Raw genomic sequence first — 22,483 nt, 5'->3', positions numbered from 1 at the left:
TTAAACCAAGAACTTAAATTGAGGACGACGCAGCGAGCGATGGAAAGGAAAATGATAGGTGTAACCTTAATAGACAGGAAGAGAGCAGAGTGGGTCAGGGAACAAACGGGGGTTAGGGATATCATAGTTGAAATTAAGAAAAAGAAATGGATATGGGCCGGACACGTAGCACGTCGGCAAGATAACCGGTGGTCATTAAGGGTAACTGACTGGATTCCAAGAGATGACAAACGCGTGAGGGGGAGAGAGAAAATTAGGTGGGTAGATGAGATTAAGAAGTTTGTAGGTATAACGTGGCAGCAGAAAGCACAAGACGGGGTTGATTGGCGGAACATGGGAGAGTGGGCGTAGACAGGCTGATGATGATGATGATGATGAAACCAAGAAGCGCCGGTGGCACATAGACGGTCTCGGCCGGTACGCTAGGCCTAACGCTCGCTGGGAGTCGCACTGGGTAGGACCCATCTCGGCGCAGATGAGTTGCGATGGTTGAAGTTTCTGCACTTTGGCCTCGGAATCTTTTTAACTGTTACTTAAAGTATAGCTGAAGTAAGTGGAAGTGCAAGAATTGTCCGAGATGCGCTTACGGTATGGCGATATCGAACGACGGCTGTTTTTCCGGTCTCCGTTGGGATATGTCGCGAAGCCAGAGCTCATTTACTTCTTGCCAACTACACGGCGATTTAACGATTTGCTCTGAATGTTCAGACCGACGCCTCCAGACTTATAAACATTAAATATGAAGTCATTACCGCAACACATCACGGATGCAAAACTGATATATGTGCGCGACATGCACAAAATGTGTGTTCATTGCTGCTACGTGCTCCGCAAGAATTAACGACGTTATTGGCACTGCATGAATAAAAAAAGCGTGCTAGAAAGCAAAATGATCAGTGTTGGCTGCTTTGGGTTATTAACATACTTTTCTCTAGATTCGAAGGAAAACATTAAAAGTGACCGTGATTTCACATATCACGCACATCATGAAAATAGTGCGCATCTCATCGTCTTTCTCTGCCAAGCTAGAACTTGTGACACATGTTTGGGACCTGTTAGGACAGCATCTATCGTTACCGCCGAATCAAACATTCGATATTCTACGACACCGAAGCGTTCCGCCGCGCACGATCTGAAAGCAGCGCGCGGCACTGGCAGAAACAGTGCAGGCTCAATCCAGTATGTGCCAGCGCACGCCAGTGAAAATTCCAGCGTCTCCAACGCCTCCCAGTGAGCGCCAGTGTCACAGCGGCAAAGCCAGTGCCCCTACCAGTGCGACCCAGCTCTTTCCCAGTGTGTTCAGGAGGAGTCCCAGTGAATCCGAGCGTATACCAGTGTGTGCAGTGCGATCCAGTGCCAAAAAACGTACTGGCATCACACTGGGGGTACTGGAACGGCGCTGGTTTTTGCAATTGCAATAGGGTGTGTGTGTATATATATATATATATATATATATATATATATATATATATATATATATATATATATATATATATATATACTATATGTATATATACCTCCACCACTTATAAGGAACCGCTTTATTCGAGTCGAGCTCGAGCTGACACACACTGATGATGATATATACAGATGAGAAAGTTGTACAAATGATGATGATATGTCCATTTGACAAAGTTGACGTGATCCGCAAAGGATACTTCAAAGGTGACATTACTCGAGTATCGGCCATACAATGCTCAGGAACGATGATGATGACTTTCATGCAACCTGCGTCAACACGCTCCCTCTCGCGGAGGAGCAAAATAAAAATACACCAGCGAACATTTTCTGCGCATACCCAAGGGTTGCTCATTATTAATTTCTAGCCCTTGCCACCTTTTCTATATCGTTGAGGCGTCGCAGTGGTAAGAATGGGGCTGGCAGATTTTTTTGTAGATGTGGCCTTGTTTCCCAAAACTGACATTTCAATATTGTAGAACAGCTTATACAAGTGATGCCAAAGATTACTTATTGCCTGAAACAAAAGTAGGAAAGGATAGTCTGCAGAATATTATTTAATCTCTGTCGAAGCAGGAAACACCGCAGCTCACTAAAAAGACGTTTGTTTTAGCACGGAGGAAAATACGTCATGGTAGTTTTCCACCTTCTGCTGACAATCTGGAGTATATAGCTCGTAGCCTTTCATCCCTCTTCTAGTTTGATTAAACTTTGCAATGCAGTCCACGCTCGGGCCTTCACGTACGGAAGAATTTTTCACACGAAGGTCGACCGAGAATACATTAAGACCTGAGGAAGAAAAAAAATAATAAAAAGCGAAGTTAGAATTACGAACAATATATCATCATTTTGATTTCAGTGAAGCTAGAAATCTCTTACAGTAAAGCGCTACCCCACCTTTCCAGAAGCGCTAATGAAAGGAGACAATACAGCTTTTTGTCGCAGATATTTAGGATACTTCGAAGGTGACATTACTCGAGTATCGGCCATACAATGCTCAGGACCGATGATGATGACGTTGAAAGTTTAGTTAGAGCTCTGTATCGCTGAACTATAAAGCGCGAGTTATAGCTGATTGAGGCAGGTTGCCTTTGAAGGCTCTTGCTGTCACGTACAGATACGCTAAAAATACCTGTAGGAACGTAAAGGGGTATTCAGACGGGGGAGAAATGCTCGGGGGATAAAGGCGGAGCCTAGTGACGTCAGCTCGCGAGGAGAAGTCTCCACAAATGCCTCCCACTCACAGGACGAGGCGAACGGAGGGGGAGACCAGTGTTACTGGACTACTCTGGTGGCTTGCAGCACCCGTTTGACGAGCTGCTGACGACGAGCTGCAGAGTGGACACTGCCGCTCTCTGCAGGAGCATGTGCAACAATGTGGCCGAGCAAGAACCCGAAATTCTGCCATATCCCCCACCGCCGGGGGATCGCTTGTCCTGTCGGGGAAAACGTCCCCGTGTCCTCCGAGGAGTCGCGGGGATGTCACGCCAACTCACTAATACGTGACGTCGCGGTCACGTGATCCGCAATCCCCCCGTGTCCCCCGCCGATTTCTCCCCCGTTTGAATACCCCTTAACGGGATGGTGTTGTGCCAAATGATCATGCTGGAATGGAATATGCGATGAACGCATTGCTGTCGTTCTATCAGCTGGCCGACATGGGATAGGAGAGCAAAAAAAAAAAAACATTTCATAGACACAGGTTTATGAAAAAAAACGCCAGGCCTGCGCGGAAAGCGCAGAATAATCACAGCGAAAGCTCAAAGAGCGGCATTTCTAGAGCCTGTTATAAACTCTATTGTGGCTACTAATACAACTACACTAGCAACGAACCCACTACGCCACAAATCATAATTTTTGTGAAGTTGGGAAGCACCCACCACGACATTACTCGTCATTCTGCGGAGAAGCGAGGTACCATCTGTAAGGCATTATGTGCAGTTTCTTGATGCGACGGCTGACGACGATGAAGAATTATGACTGAGCCTTTTGTACTGGGTTGGAAGCTTTAAAACCCACTAGTTACGTAATTCGCACTGTGTGACGCCCGGTCGTTATTTCACTCTCCCACCACGCTTTATAACATACGCTAACGTGAGAAAGAGATAGAGAGATGGGATATTGAGACCCTGAGGTAATGGATCGTGGGAGCCTTATGGGCTTCCTTGGCAACCAATAGAGGTGCACTTGCGAGGAAACCACTACGCTATAAGTAATAATTTTTGGGAAGTAAGGAAGCAGCCACTACGCAATTTTTCGTCATTCTGCGCAGAACCGTGGTATCTGCTAAACACCTGTAAGGTATTATGTGCACTTTGTTGATGCTGTGGCTAATGACGGTGAAGAAGTATGGCAGAGCCCTTTGTAATGGGTTGGAAACATTCAACAACTCACTCGTCGCGCATTTCGCATTGTGTGACGCCTCGTTACAGAATTCGCGTTGTGTGACACTTGGTTGTTATTTTACTCTTCTACCACGCTACATTACATATGTTAATGCGGTTCCTTCCCGACATGAAGCCTGTATAGGGTCTTTTTGCAAAGTAGTTTCAAGCACCGGCATTACTCTGAGGTACGATACTGGGCTCTCACGCAGAGGACACAGGCTCGAACCTCGTTCCATCCTGGAAATTTTTTCTTATCTCGTTTTTTTTCTTACTTCGAGCGATAGTGGTTACGGACACCGGCGGCGGCGGCGGCGGCGGACAAGTACGGCTCCAAAAACGGCTCTTGTTGTGATCTCATAACAGCTTTCGCTGTAAAACGTCAAAACGGGAGTAGTTAAAGTGCGACTCATTAGCGTTTTAAATGTGCTCTCTGTCATATTCATTGAACTGTGAATGCGAAGTAGACAGAACTGCTTAGCAGCAATCCCAATGTAGGTATCACTGAATGGCGTAGGCAGGCAGGCAGGGGGGTGGTTGTTTAAGTCAGTGTGTTTAGGGCTCCCCAAATTTTAATGTTGCATGTGTGTGTGTATACATACGAGGACGGTTCAAAAAGTAAGGACCAGTTGGTAATATTTAAGCATTTACACGTTAGAATAAAGATTTATTTGTGCAGCGTTATCTGTTAATTCTTCGAGGGGATACTGAAGTTATTGTTCTGGATCAGTAGTCGCATACTTGAAGGGGAATGGAGACGAAAATGTAGGCGAGAATCGTTGCTCCCGCCTGTTGTGAAGGGCGAGCTGGAGTTCGATTTTTGAAGGCAAAGGAATCATAAGCTTTTTATATTCATGGGGTGTTGTGCCTAGTTTATGGACCTTGTTACGATCCGCCCCTGCGCCGAAAAGGTAGTGCTGCTTGCCTGCTGACGGCCGTTCAAACACTTGAATTGTCCTCCTGAGGCAGGAAGCGAGGCGCCATGCAGTCCGACAAACGTAATGGTTTCCTGTCGCGACTTCTTGCTTGATGAGACAGCGGCGTCAGCGTGGATGACAACCAGTCCCGCTAAGTGAGCGGCGAGGTGCTTTTGAGCGGCGGACCTTTTGTTGCGCCCGGCTGTCCGAGCGTGTGACACATCGCCCTACGGCCTTCTCATGGCAAGGAAGAACGTTTTGGTGCCACAGGTGCAGAGTTCTGTGGCCACGCCCCAGTCGACAACGTTGAACTGGGCGGGTGTGGGCGGCACCCTCATTAGTGCTGTGTGTGACGTGATTGGACCGTCCCGACTTGGAGCAATTTCCCCATCTAGAGATCTGGGGAAAAGAGACCCTTTAAAATGAGCCCCCGCGGGCTGATTTTCGGCAAAAATCACCATGTAGCACGAAATCGTCATGATGTAGAGACGAAATGTTCGTCATATAAGGAAATGCTGGCCATGTAAACAATGTAAATAGACGACGCTGTTTCCCTTCAGTCTCTTCATGCCGCCTCTGCATCTTCCTCCCGAGTCTCCGGTGCCTGCAAAGACTGGTCGCAACAACCTATAGTGATGAGTAAAGGAAAGGTCAGCAAATAGTCCCAAGACTTCGCAAATGACCGCGCTGTGTGCACGACGAAGAGCGAAGTGGCAGGCCCAAGGTCAAGACCTATAAAACTGTTCAACAAGGACAGCGAATTGCAATTAGATCGACAATTTACGTTTAGTGGTCCGTTTGATAAATTTTATTTTGTTGGCCCCACTACAATTTACACAATTGTAACTGAAAAGCTCAGATTTCACAACGTGTGTGCAAGGTGGGTACCAAAAATGCTTATCGACCAACTCAGACAGCCAAGGATTCCCAGGCGGTGAACTTCCATGCAGAGTTACTAAAGAAACGGGTGCAGCTGTAGTAAAAGTCCGTGGAAGTTCACGGTGATTATGTAGAAATGTGAAGTAGGATTGTAGTAAACTAAACCCGCCAATGAAAACTTTTACTAACGAATATTAATTATTTTCAGACGAAGTGGTCCTTACTTTTTGAATTACTGTCATATATATATATATATATATATATATTTAAGAGATTTAAATAAAGCCACTCGCATTAGTTGAAGAAAGTCTATTGCATATTGTTCCTAGTACAGTAGACTAGCCGCTAGTAATTGTTTTTGTTAATTACATTTAATTATGTGTTTGTAATTAAATATCTATTTTGAGAAGTACTGTTCAAATCAGTGAAGTGTCAATGAGGCAGTTGTAGTCAACCACGTGGGGCATCGAAGTGCGCTATTTGCAGCGACGTACTAATTGCGTACTCATTTTTTCTGAATGAGAAACGATCTCCGCAAAATATGAAAAGTACCATGTGACAGCGCTACCAGCCGCATCGTAAAGAAGCGACCCCGAACAGGCTCCCTCTGAGTTCGGCAGAATGGAATAAACGCACGAGAGAAACAAAAAAAAAAATAGTGACCGTATTCGTGTTTCATCTGCCGTGTGCGCCGTGCCCAAAGCAGCAAGAAGCGTTTGGTTTTAGTTGGAAACGGGCAATGACAGCTGTTGGTTTAAAGGTGCGTTTTTCTTCGTGCTTGTCGCCATGCCCTATTCTAACGAACAGAAGGCGAACATGATCCTTGCCTTGGGAGCCGCATACGGCAACACAAGAAAGGCCGCAAAGATTTATCGCTCATGGAAGTGTGGCGGTAGACCTAATGCATCAACAATCATAAGAAATTATGAAACCCTGCGATAAACCGGCGCTTTCCCGAAACAGCGGCTGAGGACTCCATCTTTGAGTGACAGCCTACGTGCGGATGTTCTGGCATTTATGGCTGCAAACCCTCAAGCTAGCGTGCGAGACGTGGCCGCCGAGGCACCAATTTCCAAGTCGTCAGCTTGGCAGATATTAAATAACTCTGGTTTTCATCCGTGCCACCTTAACCTGCACCAAAGCTTAGAAGAGAGGTACTTGCAGAATCGCCTAGATTTCTTGAACTGGATCCTCACAAAATGCGATGAATTTCCGAACTTTCGCCGCAATGTAATCTGGACAGATGAAGGGAACTTTTGCAGAAACAGCCAGGTAAATCTGCATAATGCTTACTACTGGAGTGACGGCAAACCACACTGGGTAAAGCACACTCGGCACCAGTACCAGTGGTATTTTAATGTTTGGTACGCAATTTATGCCGGAAGTATAGTTGGCCCCATCTTCTTCGATCCCACGCTGACTGGGCAGCGTTACGTGGACGAAATCCTTAAAGAAACGATGGATGGATTTTGCAGTGAAATTCCCCTGTCACGGCTTCCGCTTTTGTGGTACCAGCAAGATGCGGTGCCAGTACACAGCAGCAGCAGCGCACGAATCTGTTTGGGTGCGACTTTCCACGAACAATGGATTGGAAGGCACGGGCCTGTCCGTTGCCCGGCTAGGTCACATGATCTCTCTCCAGTGGATTTCTTTCGATGGGGATATGTGAAAGATAGTGTTTACGTGACCGAGACGAAGACGTCAGATGACCAGAAGGCCAGGATAACGGATGTCTGCAGCAGAATTCCACTGTCCGTCATCAAAAAAGCCACTGAGGATGTTGTAAAGCGGGCTCAGTACTGTGTAGCGGCTGGAGGGGACCTATTCGACACGTTGTCTAAGCGGTATCTAGTGCTGAACGGTGCTTACGAATGCACCAATAATAAAGCAATAATCAAATCTGACTTTTTCTTTTTTTCTTCAGATGTCCCAATTGCCAAATTGGAACATATGGCAGTAGCACATTTAGCTTCTTCAGCGCATCGGTTTTGCTTTCTTTTTACACGTCGGTTGCTACCCGGCGTGTTTATTTCAGTTTTATTTGTTTTTGCCAAATGCCTCTTTTTTTGCTGGCACGTAATCATAAAAAATTAAGCCGCAACTTTAATTTGGCTTTGTTCCGAAGCGAGTTTCTGGCGCAAAGTATAGCTGCACGTGCACACTTGAATTGCGGTGCAAGCAAGGTCAATCTAAATAGGTCGCGAAAGTCGGAACGAAAAGTGGTCGGAAACCTATTGCGACAAACATCAACACCCGCGTGACGATTAAAGCGCTACTAGGTGAGGGGGGGACAAATAATGAAAACAAAGAATTAATTAAGCGTTTATTTTCCTTAGTTTTAATTTTATTTCTCACGAATTAAATTAGTAGATTACTTTAATCAAACTTTAGTCTTGGGTATGTGGTTGAGTGGCCAATTTTTTTCGTTTATTTTTCAGAAACAGCGGGCACATGCAGGCAGTCTGGTAGCATGGGCCAACGGTTTTGCGCATTTTCAGATGCAAATGGCGTCGCTCGTTTTTGCGCAGTAGGTTTGTGTCTGTCGTCCGTAGATGATTTCCTCGCATAAGCGTTGTTTTCTAGTCGTGGTACTTGGCAGAAGGTAATATAGCCCATCGCAGCCATCGGGAACCGTTTCAGTGACTGTGTTTTGCCAGCGCACGGCCGGCGTGCTGTCGCCCTTCGGGACGATGAGTCCGCCACGCTACGCGAAGAAACGCTGCGCTGTCTACGGATGCAAGAGCAACACGTGTGCAAGGTTTGTGTGTGTGATGATGTGGATTGTGTGGCCCGTGACGGGGCGAAGAGGGAACGACAGTTCTGCTCTGCGGTACACCTTGGAGGGGAAGACGACGAAAAGGAAGCGCTGGCGGGGCGTGCGGCTCGAGGAGTTGGAGCGCGACACGGTTGGAATGGCAGCCGCTGGTCGGCGGTTCGGGCGCGACATCGCTTAACCAGGCGTCCGGCAGCCTTGCGGACCTGGTGAGCCTGTTTCCCGCTCTGTGCCCGGTGCTGACACGGAGACCGGCAGCCTAGTCTGTTCCTGGCCTGAGGTCCTGGGGCCCGAGTGGTGTCACGAGGTGGCCGCGGCTCATGTTGGCAACGGGCAGCTAACCTGCGCTGCAGTGGCCTGGTGATCTACCGGCCTGCAGTGCCATCACCACCACCACTACCACCTCGCCACGGTCAAGGCAGCGTGACTGTTGACTGCCCAAGGAGTACCGGTGACGACCGACCTCGCCGCAGCGGCAACAGTTCATAACTTCGAGTAGGACAGTTTGTGTGCGAGGCGCGTAGGACGTTTAGGATGTAAATAAGGAATGCTGTAGTGTGTTTTGTGTGCATTGTCAGAGTTATCGGTTGTGTTAGTCTGTGTTGTGTGTACAGAATCACCTTACTGCCGTTTGAATTATTTCGGATCCTGGGCCCACATTACACCATCACAGTGTGCACGTTGAATTGTTATGCTACTTGTGATTTCTGTGTTATATATTTTGGGGTAATATCCAGTTCAACTGCAATATTTCGCCAATAAAATACACCTTATTTATCAAATCTGTCTTTTTCGTCTTCCCGTTATCTTGCAGGCTTCCATTATGGAGCCGTCATAGTGATAAGAAAAAGAACATGCAGCTATAAAAAAAAAGTAAGAAGCGGCGCCCTGTCAAAAAATTTTATAATTTCGCGCCCATCGCGTTAAAACGTGACGTCATTTCCGCTTTCGGTTGTGACGTCATCTTTTTCTTTTTTTTTTAAATTCTGTTTGTCCCCTCCTCACATAGATGGCGATTGTTGCAACAACTAGCCAGAGCCGTCGATGGGGAGAGTCTGGCGAATGGGCGGGGCAGTGACGTCGCGGCGCGGCGATGACGCTGTTCACGTCACCGCCACGCCTCCGCTCCGGCGCCGTCCGCCATATATAGTCTTTCGGCGCGATGGGCGCACGGCTGAGGCTATGTACGCGCTGTTCGTTCATGAAATCTAGCGCTCCTAAACAAATTGCGAACGCGAAATTGTGCAAGAACATTGTTATACAAGTTTAATGAAAAATATGGAGTGAATTCGACATGTCCAAATCATCGTGAAACTGAGTTGTGTACGCCGAATCGAGTCCACGACGTTCTACGATACGCGGTGTGCTTTTAGAGCGCAGCTCTTGGCGCCTGTTCCTGCGTTGTTCGGCATCGCCGTTGGCGTCGTCGGCGTAACCGATAGAGCGAACGAGGACGAAAGACAGCGAACGTTGATTCTGTCGATATCACAAGCCACTGGCCTCTAACATCGCTTTCTTCCTCCGTTATGCGGGCTCGCCCTTCGGTCGGAGCTCGTGTGCATGCAGGGTTGGCGGGTGCGCTGCTACTGTCTCGCTTGTCGTGACGGGGATGTTGATGACGTCTGCAATGCACAGAGTGGCGTGCGTAGCACTCGAGCACTGGCAGTTTCTGTGGCAATATGTAACGAATGTTCCAATGCGAGTAGCCAGAAATTCAAGCACAGTTCGCGTTGCCTGAACAGAAAGCTGAGCTCAGGATTCGCGTGAGGGAGTATAGTGATCATCGGTGACCTTTCCAGCTATGAAGATCTGTGGGTTTGCGTCTATATTGCTTTTTTTTCTTGATTAATTTTTAAAGCTTGAGTTCAATAATAACGACGCTTGGTAATGTTTCTGTCGCTGAAGATGTTTAGTATGGTGCGGCTGGCGTTTCTCCGCACAGTGATCTCGTGAGAAGTTTTTTGACCCAGGGATGATGCTCGCTCCGAACTGTGTACTATAATCTCCTGAACTGTGTACTATATACATAACATTGATTTCTTTATTTGGGAGCGGAGTACCGGCGAGTGCGCAAGATCACTTTACAATCAGAAATCGGATCTCCCATGGTCGCGCTTTCAACAGCATGGGGGTGTTCATGCAAACAGAATTCGCCCTGTTCAATGTCATGGTCATTAAAACATTGCTTTTAGGGCGAACACCTTAGATGCCTCATGAAACGCGCGAATTGGCTGGAGGCCCGAGGCTTCGGCGCAAACACGAGTGAGGCAAAAAATCCTGTGATGACGTAACAAGGACGTCGTAGATAGCTCAAATTTGTGACGTGTCAACGACGTCATGCTGACGTCGGATTACGTTACGTCATTTGTTATTGTCATCACATGACATCGGCTCTTTGCACAGCCTCAGTGATCGCCCGCCGATCACGGAGGCAATGCAATACCTGGGGACGAGCAGAAAGCTTGCAACGCCTCCGATCTTGGAGGCAGTAAAAATAATGTGATCACTTCACTAGGACATCATAGATAGCTAAACATTGTGACGTCACAATGACGTCATGTTGACGTCAGCTTACGTTACGTCACCTGATAACGCCATCACATGACATCGGCGCTTCACACACCCTCCGTGATTGGTGGGCCAATCACGAAGGCAGTGCAAATCGGCGAAGTCATGTGATGACGTCATCGCGTGAAGTCACGTTATTCGATGTCATCATGACGTCACAAGCTTTGGTCGTATGGTGACGTCATTACGTGATGATTCTTAACATCCCTCGTGTTGACGCCTCCGACGCGGGACGCCGACCCCGCGGACGCCGGCGGTCAATTTTCGCGTTTGCTGAGGCCTCTACGGTTTTCGCCAGAGCAGGTGCAGGGCCCCTAGAAGGCGAGTGTTAGATGAAAATACTACTTCGTACTGCTAGTCTGTCATAGCGGACATCCTGTTGGTTTAATTTAGAAAATCATTTTTCTGCTCAACTTCACGCTCTATCCTTCCTAAAAACGAAATTTCTCGAGTACATGAGCGCCCCTTGCTATAGTAGAAGAGCTTCCTGCACTAGCACAGACATCGCGTACATACGTGAATGAATAAGAAGCGCAAGGCACATTCGCGTAGCACAGAGGCGCGGATTAATTTACCTGCGGAATTAAGCGTAAAACTGGTAGCATATGCACAAGCGGCAACACACTGCGGTAAATGACACCATAGGCTTACAGTCACAGAGGCGCAGACCACATAACGTGCAACACATGCCAGATAAACGCCGCAGCTGACGCGCGGCGGCACTAACCCGCGATATCGAAATAAATCTTCCCCTCACAACATCTCGGTAGCATTCCAAGCTCGTGCTCAGAACGCGCGATAAATTACGCAAACACAACACATCAGGCTTGACACTTATAGCGTGATCGCTGCAAAATTTCTATTTGCCCAAGCGTTGGAAACGCGAACTATAAACTCCTTTTTTCCGCGTGACAAAACGGTTTTTAGAGTTTGTGCGCCTTAAAGGGCCCTATTGCACAACGAATAATAAGTTTGTGTTAATGGTACGCTGTTTACAATACGAGCAATATCCAAGCGAAATACTCAAGTACGTATCTCGCATATCGGGGTCCAATTTGCTGCGTCTGATGTTTCTAATCCAAAGGCGTTGTCGCTTTTGGATTAGACAACAGCCCATCGCACGCAACAAATTCAAGCGTGAATGCGAGGAGCAGTCGCCATGAATACGCGCGCGAGACCATACGCGGCTTCGCACAAGGGCTTCGCAACCTACGTCCTACGCGCGCTAGTCAGCGATCGTGTAAATGCGGCGTGCCGGCGCTCGCCGTCGCGGCTCAGCCTCTATGGCTCCGCGCCGCGCCGCGCTGCCGCCCGCCGCCGCCAGCGAGGAGAGAGAGTTTACGTCACGAGAAGAAGGCGGCGCTGGGGCGGGGCGTGGAGAGCGGCGAGATGAAACAATCGCCAAACTCTCCCGAAGGGTATATATGGCTCTGCAACTAGCCACCGGCTTGACACGTGGGCTTCTACGGAAGTTACGCTACCAGTTTACATATACCTTGGTGCAAGTAGAACTGATATTTTGAAATATTCTACGCCTCTTTCATTGCTTTTGGGGTTTCGTCCGTGGTAAGAGCAGCGCTTCGACCATGCTGTCAAACGCCATTCTTATCAAGCGGATCAGTAAGTCTTAAGAGGAGGGTAAGAAGTGTGACGTATAACTGACAGAAAGGAATCGCTGGTATAAGCCGCGTAGCTTGCTGCTACTTCCATATCACTATCAAGGTGATGCGCTGTTCTTCGGATGTGCGACAGGCAAAGGAATCGCTTTCAATGAGATTGTTTGAGGGCGCTACTTTACGATGCGGCTGAGAGCGCTATCACGTGGTACTTTTCATATTTCGTGGGGATCGTTTATCATTGAGAAAAAATGAGTACGCAATTAGTACGTCGCTGCGAATAGCGCAGTTCGATGCCCCACGTGGTTGACTACAACTGCCTCATTGACACTTCACTGATTTGAACAGTACTTCTCGAATGAGATATTTAATTACAAACGCATAATTAAATCTAATTAGCAAAAAAATTACTAGCGGCTAGCCTACTGTACTAGGAACAATATGTACTAGGCTTTCTTCAACTAATGCGAGTGGGGTTTTTTTTAAAATCGTGCTGCGATATACTTGGTACCCCCTGTATATAACCCCAAAACATAGAAACACACGCACAAGAATACATAAAGTGTGGTGGGACACCCCCCCCCCTCCCTCAAGAAAATTGCTGGCTACGACAGTGGTTCGCTTCGGGATATATTATTTGCGTACAAAGCTTTCCTTACAATAAAAAAAGAAAAAACTTGCACAATATGGCGTCTTCTTGCATGTGTCGTTTCACCTGAATATGTGAGCGTCGCAATGGTTGCTGTTGCATGCTCTTGGCATCCACATAAGCAACGAAATGTGGCGCATCTAATTACCTTTCGCACACCTGTCTAGCTGCGCAGTTTGCCTGTATTGTAGCGTACAACAGTTTGAATGAAACTCTCATAACGCTATAACACACCGACGTACGAACGACACGTGAGTCGCAAATGACAAGTAACACGTGGGTTAGATCTTTACTGGTGACACAGCCTTTCCTACAGCTTGCTGACATTTTCTACAGCAAAGCAGTTATCAAGGCACTAGGAAATATATTTGAAACATTCCAATGACCAAGCCAGACGTATAAGTCACGACTGTGTCAGTGAGAATTAAGAGATAGCTTAAAATGCATGCGAATTAATAAAGCATGCTATAAACGTGGAGAGCGCTTGAGCTTCGCCTTGAAAATTAGAATGCGACAGCGTAATCGGGCCCCGTGCTCATCGCCTCCTAAATTGCTAGCACAGCTTCCCTTCTCGGTGCATGCCTCAACCGTGCCGCAAGGGCGCGAAACATTGGCCGTTTCAAACTATCCTAGATTGCCTAATGTAAGTACAGCTGTTAGTTGCGCACTGCGCCACAATTCCTTCCTTTTGCGGATCCGCGAAGGGCCTATTACGCGTCCGTAAGGCAACACGTGAACCTACGCGGCTGCTCACTTTGTTGATGCTTTTGCTGCTGATGACAAATTAGTATGCCTGAGCGCTTTGTAATGCGTGGGCCCTTAAAACACCCACTCGTTGCGCAATTCACATGTTTTGACGCCTGTCGCGATTGCACACTTCGGCCACGTAACATTACATGCATTGAGGAGACTCCTTTACATAGACGACATTCATATAGTGTCTTTTTTTCCGAAGCAGTTTCAAGCAATAGCGTCACTCTGTGGTAGAACACCTGCTCGCCACGCAGACGGGCAGTGTTCGATTTTGTTATGTATTTAATTTGCATCTTTCTCGATTTTTCGGGAACTGACAAGATGGTGAATTCCGGTGTCGGCGCCGACACCGGAATTTCTGAGAAACGAGCTCTTTAACGCTATCGCGTTGTAATTTCTTTTGTATTTACGTTCCTGCCAGATATTCTGCCCATCATTTATCCCATTCTGCGTTAGCGTAGCGATATAAGCCACGAATCAAAACTAAATCCCAGAGGTTTAGTTAGTGCGAATAACAAAGGCTGAGTTTTATCTATAGAAAAACCGTGTTTACATACTTCTTCTTCTGTGGAGAATCATGAACACGCCACAAGTGTTATTGTTGCTTTGGTACAGCAGTGCTTCTTCTGTCTTCCAGTGGGGACTTAGTCCTATGAAAGCAGAAAGAAAAAAGAAATGTTATCCGTATTTCCTATTTGGCTGCACTTACTTCGCACGTTGTCCGTTATTACTAAGCGCGAATTTCTTCTCGTTACCACGTCCGCCCTTTCAAGTAAAAACGAACATGTCTTGTTAAAGGTGAAACGTCTCTGAAAACCAATGGTCTCATTCTTTTTCAAAGCAATCAAAACCGAGCTATTGCTCGACAAACTTTGTTTAACCGCGTCGGACCAAGGGAAATTTTTATTGATGTTAGGGTGATTTCATAAGTGTATGACCTGACATCTAAAGCTCAGAGCAACACGGCCGTCTGAAGCACATAGCGCCATCTATTGCGAAGCCTGCCTGTGAGTTTCGACTCTGTGTGTGACTTTACATGACCTGCATGATGCAATAAACCTGAAGAAGTGAGAGTTTTTTTTAATGGGATCCACCTGCTTTACCCCAACGCTCCACTTCTGCAGCGCAAACGTGATGCACTGTGACCACTACATCTTCATAAGGCTACAGAGAGATAATTGAGGCAAAGAATTGCTTCTGAAGATGAAGTCAAGAATGCAGTCCGCGGACAATTTGAAGCAAAAGTTCAGATTATATTTTGAAGGGCACAAAACCTTTGTTAAAAGCGATGTGAAAAATATGTTAATGTGAACGGTCATTGTATTAGAAAGTGACACAGTTGTTTCATTTCAATCGCCATTTAAATTGCTCAGGCCGGAAACTTATATTACGACCTGTATGCATCGGTGGCATAGGAAAAGCTTGGTACTGACACGTACAGGTGTTTTTATATGCAGCAGTAAAAAAAAAATGTGCATCTTCAACTGACCTAATGTCGCGAAGGCTGATTTAATAGCGGGGCCAGTGGCATCAACATGCCTTTCCTCCGCTTTTGCGAAGGCTCGGCGCGCCCTTCCTCACCTCTCAACAGGACCACCTCGGCTCGAGCGCGTGCTACTATTGGTCGACTCCTTTCACCAGCACAGTCAACCCCTCTCCTGTTTTGTCATTATCTCCACACCACCTGATGCGCTCCCACCATAGCTTCGCCTTTTCTCTCCCCCATACTCTACCCAGCTTCACCCTCTCCACGTCGCTACCCTTTCTCTACTAGGCTCAAGTCGCTACATTATGCTTCCGTCTCAGCCACTTAGCTTTACCCATGCTTTCCCTCTCGCCAGGCTTCGCTCTCGCAGCTGCGCTAGAAAGTGCGGACGACTGGTCCTCAGGGATTTAATTCGGCTTTAAAGAGCTCCGCTGATTAAGAGCGTGGCTAAAAAAACCGTGTCATGGAAAGAGCATTATGATACGCAGTTTTAGATAAGGAGGGCATATTATTAGCTATCGTGAGGACATAGCAAAGCTGTCAAAAGACTTCTACTTTAAAAAAAAAATCACAGTTTCACCGCACGGGTAAAGCAATGAGTGCGGGAGTAACGAATTGGAATGTTACACGAAGAAAGGCTAGCTGCAAACTTGTTTGAATCCGATTTCGCGTAACTATACAAAACGCTGCTTTAAGCGAATACGGACACTTCAGGGAGCGAAGCAGTTTTCGGGCTTTCTGTCGCCTCAACGCGAAGTAAGCGGTGGGAGTGCAGCACATTTTTGAGTCGTTTACTGATGTCTGTCGAGATAGAGCTCGCGACCGTACCCTTATGAGCAAAGTTCACAGTTGCTGCTCGAGAAACGCCCTCCCCCTCCCCCTTTCCCCCACCAGCGCCCGTCATGACCTTTCGCCCTACGAAAGACGAGCGGATGGCTTCTTCTTTGCTCCTTTAGCGAACGCGGCAGCTGCAGCCACGAAACTGACCTATGTGTTTTCTCTGTCTCTAACGAAACTCTCACGATGGGAACAAAGCAGGTACAAAACTACGAGCCACCTCTTGAATCCCGCTCTAAAGATACGTGCGTGAGCACAGGTGACCACGCTATCTAAATCAATGTACGAACGCCCTTCGGCTCCTACATCCGTGCGGCGCGACCAAGCACGGTGGAGTGGTGCCGCTAAGAGCGCACCTTTGCGCCATTTCGCGGGGGATGCCGAACAAGCCTCTGCCACGCTGAAGCACCTCCGAGATGTGCGTACGAGTAGCGTAGGCAGAATGTTTTTCGGTGGTGTTCAACGATACCTTATGCATGCTCATGCGTGCGTTTGCATGTGTCGTGTATGTACATTCGAAATAGGGCGGATGGAACCACCCCCCTCCTTGGCTGGCACGTACCATAAACGGTAAACGGTGTATATAAATAGGCTCGCTGTTTGTATGCTGAAGGGTAGATGAGAGGCTGAGAGGCTTAACGCGTTGCCCCGCGGAGCGAGTGACCGCAGGTTGAAATTCCCGGTCGCGCACTTCGGAAAAACAATCTTATGAACATTTTTTTCGTGGGTTTCGTATGTATTGACGCAACCTATGGGGAGGTTCACGCGCTGCAATCTGATGACCTGCGTGACACCATCAGAGCTATCGTGCGGGAGGAGCTGCGTAAATTGTTGCCCTCCTCTCAGCCTCAAGTGGACCCGATCGCCGACGTCGTACGCCAGGATATCCAGCGATTTCTGAGAGCACCTGAACCAGCGCAGCCTGAGCCACAAGCAATGAGCTACGCTGCTGCAGCCCGACGCAACGCCCCCGCTCCTCGTCCACGTCAAGACGCCGCGCCGCCGCAGCAGTTCCGTCGCCAGACGCCGCCACCATCACGGGCACCCTAGAGTGACTCTAGGGCACCCTACCGTCCTCCTGTCGGCCAGCGCTATGCCTCCCGCTACGCGCCAAGGAAGACCGACGTTTGGCGCGCCCCTAAAGGCCCAACCGCATGCACGCCATTTTCGAGCGACGGCGACGAGCGACATGATTTGCTGTCACGGAGGGCCATCCATCGCCGTCGCTTGTCGCGTCGCAGCTTTCTGGAAAACTAGAAAAAATCGCTTGTCGCCCGGAAGTGAGCGTGACGATTTCCGGCAACATGGCAGCATCACCGATCCTCGCTTCGGTTGTAATTTGCTCTTGATGCTTCCAATCGGCGCGTACTTCAAGGAATGCAAGTTATAGCCTACCTTCTTTACAACCCCATCTCACGCGGAGAGTGAGGCAGCAGCCGAATTTTGTCGTTAATTTTTCGGTGGTAGCTTGCTGCATTGTTGGCAGCTTGCTGCAATGTCAACATCGACCTCGTGTGAGGTGGCCCTTCTCCTTGCGAGGCAGCGATGCGAGTCGCTGCTGCTTTTCTTAAATGTTGCACGACTGCAAGAAGAAACGTTGTAGAAATGCGCCTCGTGGACTAACCGTGACATAACGCAGTTTGCAATGTGCGACGTAGGAGCGTAGGCAGCGTACGCTTCCGGGCGCCCCATGGAGATCACAGCAGATAACCCTGTCGCGGTTAAACATAAGATTGCAAAAAAGAGTCACGAAACGCTTTTATGCTTTCCTTATCTCACACAAGACAATTATAAATTTGGCATATTGTCATACATCTACTTGGTAATTCTTTTTCGCAATTTACCTGTGTGCGCGGAATAGTTTTCAATCGAGCAACCGTGACACATTATCGCGAACATGTGGGTGCTCCCGTCGCGACGCGACAGCGCGACGGAGCCCATTTGTCGCTGTCGCTTGTCGCCGTCGCTCGAAAATCGCGTGCATGCGGTTGGGCCTTAACAACCGCCCGCTCTGCTACCACTGCGGGGAGGCCGGCCCCACGTACCGCCGCCGCCAGTACCGACAGATGGGGCTACGCGGATTCGCCGTCAACGCGCCGCGCCCGTAGCCAGGCGAACGGCCTCGCGACATCGACGACTACCTCACCGGAACACAGTGGCAAGAGCGACGACCTTTCCGCTCGCCGTCGCCCGGCCGCTACATGTCACCGCCCCGTCGGCAGCACGCTGGCCCGGTATCCGAGAAACTAAGGGCAGCAACCGATGGAGGTGCGGTTGCTGTACGACGAAAATGCCGAAGATCCTCCGCGGCTGCCGACAACGACAACGCGACGAGATCTGCAGAACATGACACGAAGTAGACGAAGCCCTGACGACGAAACCTCGGTCCCTGAAGACGACCTATCGACGCGACGTAGAAGCAGCTGGATAAGCCGACCTAGCCGTGACCCGACGCGGAAATTTAACCGCAATGCAAGATGACGGATTAGCGACCTCGACGTACTATTCGGCGGCCACAACGTCACCGCTCTCGTCGACAATGGAGTCGACTATTCCGTCGTCAGTGGACCATTCGCCACAAGGCTGAAGAAAGGTAGGACCGCTTGGCAAGGCCCCGAAATCCGGACCACTGGGGGCCATCTAATAACTCCGGCTGGAGTCTGCACCGCAATAGTCATCATCAATAACCGGACTTATTCTGCGAGCTTTGTAATCTTACAGCATTGCTCCAGGGATATGATACTTGGGATGGACTTCCTAAGCCACCATGGCGCCGTCATCGATCTGAGGTCTGAGTCAATAATACTAACCTCAGAAAAAGCGCTGCCGCCACACACGACGCCAGGAAACCCCGTATTGAATGTGATAGAAGAGCACGTCACCATTCCGCCTCTCTCCAGCATCATCATTTCGGTCCGCACCGAGGAACCCGCAGACCTTGAAGGTGTCATCGAGGGCGATCAGCACCTACTTCTGAACCGTCCCATTTACGTCGCAAGAGGCATAGCCGACCTGCGTGATGGCAAAGCAAAGGTAGTCCTGACAAACTTCAGCCACGAATATAGGCACCTCAACATTGGTACGACGGTCGCCTACATCCACAAATTCGTGAACGCCAGCAATGCTTTCGCCCTCTTCAATGCTACCGAACCTGCTTCGACGGATCGACGAACCCAACCCGATTTCGACGCCAACCCGAGCCCCCGAAGCACAAGCAAGGCCAGCTAAAAGCCCTGCTCCTACAATTCAAGGACTGCGTCTCGTCGTTGTCAAGAATTCGACAGACCCCAGTCGCGAAACATCGCATCATAACAGTAGAAAGTGCCCGACCAATCCGTCAGAGCCCGTACCGAGTTTCGACGCGAGAACGCGAGGCCGTCAAGAAACAGGTCGACAAATTGCTACGCGACGGCATCATCCAGGCGTCCAAGAGTCCGTGGGCGTCACCTGTGGTGTTAGTGAGGAAGAAGGATGGAACCTTGCGTTTTTGCGTCGACTATCGTCGCCTGAACAAGGTCACGAAGAAGGACATGTACACTCTCCCGCGAATAGACGACGCCCTAGATCGACGCCACAACGCCAAGTACTTTTCATCGATGGACCTCAAGACCGGCTACTGGCAAATCGAAGTCGACGAGAGAGACCGAGAAAAGACTGCCTTCATAACACCAGACGGCCTGTTCGAGTTCAAGGTCATGCCCTTTGGTCTTTGCTGGGCACCCGCCACTTTCCAACGTGTCATGGATGCAGTACTGCCTGGCTTGAATTCAAAAACTTTGCCCGCATCGCCGAGCCACCTGCTAACCTTACCAGGACCGACGTCGAGTTCAAGTGGGAAACGCCGCATGAGGAAGCATTTCAATAACTAAAACGACGCCTGCAGACGCCTCCATTACTCGCCCATTAGAGAAGTGCACGCCGACGCAAGCAATGTAGGACTCGGCGCCGTTCTTGTGCAGAGGACTGACGGATTGGAAAGGGTAATCAGCTATGGTAGCCGGTCGCTATTAAAGGCGGAAGCCAACTATTCTATGACAGAAAAGGAGTGCCTTGCTATAATCTGGGCTACATCAAAGCTTCGCCCCTACCTTTACGGCAAGCCCTTCAAAGTTGTGAGCGACCACCACGCCCTCTGTTCGCCAGCTAACTTGAAGTACCCTTCAGGTGGTCTCGCACGATGGAGCTTGAGACTTGAAGAATTTGACATTACCGTCGTTTACAAGTCCGGAAGAAAAGATTCTGACGCCGACTGCCTGTCTCGTGCCCCCATGGACCAGCCGCCGCAGGACGACCAGGATGATGACTACTTCTTGGGAACCATAAGTGCCGACGACTTCCCTGAACAAAAGCGATGCGACCCGGAACTCAGAGGCCTTATGGAATACCGCGAGGGCAAAAACGCCGTCGTTCCGAAAGTGTTCAAGCGAGCACTGGCGTCGTTTTTCTTACGCAACGGCGTTCTCCAAAAGAAGAACTTCTCACCACATCGAGCCAAGTACCTTCTCGTGGTGCCTTCAGAATTGCGACCAGAAGTCTTCCAGGCCCCGCACGAAGACCCGACAGCAGGACACCTTGGTTTTTCCCGAACGCTGGCAAGAATACAGAAAATTTACTACTGGCCGCGCCTTGCCACCGACGTCACTCGCTACTTAAAGGGGCCCTGCAACACTTTTCGAGCATGCTCAAAGAGCGCTGCCAATCGGTAGTCGAGGCTCCCGAGAACACGCGAGCCAAATATTATAGCGATGCACACGGCCTGGAATTTACAATAAATTCTCAAAGTCAGCTGAAAATCGCTCCCTCTTCTCTCGACAAATGATGTATTAGTCCGCAAAATATGACGCGATTGTCGGCAGTTCCACCATTGGCTGATGTTATAATCACGATAACACCCTCATTATTACTTTTGTTGTTAATTTTGAGTTCAATAAGTAGATAATATGTATGTTTATATTATGTTATCGCGTTAAAAACACCGAACAAACATTAATATTAGCACTATAAAGACGTTTATTAGCGGGCACTCGGCGACGATAAACGACTGCGACAGTCAAGGCGGGGTGCCGACTCTGAGCGCGAGGAGCGTGCTGTCCCAGAAGAGCGGAAGAGGACGACCCACTAGTAAGCGCTCGAGAGGGCGACCATTAGAGGCTTCCAACGCTTCGCTACAATTACCCCGGGTACGAAAGGGAGCCGCCTGGCGACCTAACTGCTTGTCACTATGAGCGGGTCATGGTAGGGTTTCAGGCGCTCCACGTTGACAATGTCGCGCCCTCGACGGCGCATGTCCGAAGATGGTTCAAGGGGTTCGATCACGTAGTTGACCGGGGACGTGCGTTCGACGACACGGTAGGGGCCGTCGTATTTCGGCAGTAGTTTTGAAGAGAGGCCAGGTGCAGTGGTAGGGACCGAGAGCCATACGAGTGCTCCAGGGAGGAACGTGGGCGCAGAAGTGGTGGTGTCACCGCGAATGCTCTTCTGCCGCTCTTGGTCATTCGTAGTAAATGTCTTGGCAAGCTCCCGACACTCCTCAGCGAGTCTTGCTGTGGCAGAAATAGGCGCACACTCAGACGGGTCCGGCTTGTAGGGAAGGATTGTGTCGATCGTGTGCGACGGGTGCCTGCCGTACAATAAGAAAAAGGGCGAGAAACCAGTAGTGCTCTGCGGGGCGGTATTATAGGCGTAGGTGACAAAAGGCAGAATGGCATCCCAATTTGTGTGATCGGCGGCGACGTACATCGAGAGCATGTCGCCGAGCGTGCGGTTAAAGCGTTCGGTGAGGCCATTCGTCTGCGGGTGGTAAGCAGTAGGTTTTCCGGTGAACAACGTTGCACTCTTTGAGAATGGCTTCGACGACTTCGGACCAGAAGACACGACCTCGATCGCTGAGCAGCTCCTGGGGTGGACCGTGGCGCAGCATGAATCGGTGCAGCAGGAAGGAGGCAACATCGCGCGCTGTAGCCGCTGGGAGGGCGGCAGTTTCGGCGTATCGCGTAAGGTGGTCAACAGCGACGATGGCCCAGCGGTTTACCAGCCGACGTTAGAGGAAGTGGTCCATACAATCGATGCCAACGCGCCCAAACGGCCGGTCAGGGCAAGGTAGAGGTTGCAGACCTGCCGGCGACAGGTGCGTTGAAGTTTTGCGGCGCTGACAATCGATGCA

General features: G+C 49.2%; 1 long non-coding RNA gene across 1 annotated transcript; it reads right to left on the bottom strand.

Annotated features, from left to right (window-relative positions):
* Positions 1-1,999: 1,999 nt before the first annotated feature.
* LOC119375533 (uncharacterized) lies at positions 2,000-14,653 on the bottom strand. Its single transcript, XR_005180377.2, has 2 exons — positions 14,555-14,653; positions 2,000-2,247 (listed from the first exon to the last, which is right to left on the bottom strand). It is a non-coding gene; the product is annotated as an uncharacterized LOC119375533 (long non-coding RNA).
* Between the last annotated feature and the right edge of the window lie 7,830 nt (positions 14,654-22,483).

Source organism: Rhipicephalus sanguineus, chromosome 11 (genome assembly GCF_013339695.2).
Source record: "Rhipicephalus sanguineus isolate Rsan-2018 chromosome 11, BIME_Rsan_1.4, whole genome shotgun sequence".
NCBI lineage: Eukaryota > Metazoa > Arthropoda > Arachnida > Ixodida > Ixodidae > Rhipicephalus > Rhipicephalus sanguineus.
The sequence above is the reverse complement of the archived record's forward strand: the minus strand, read 5'-3'. Positions and strand labels throughout refer to the sequence as shown.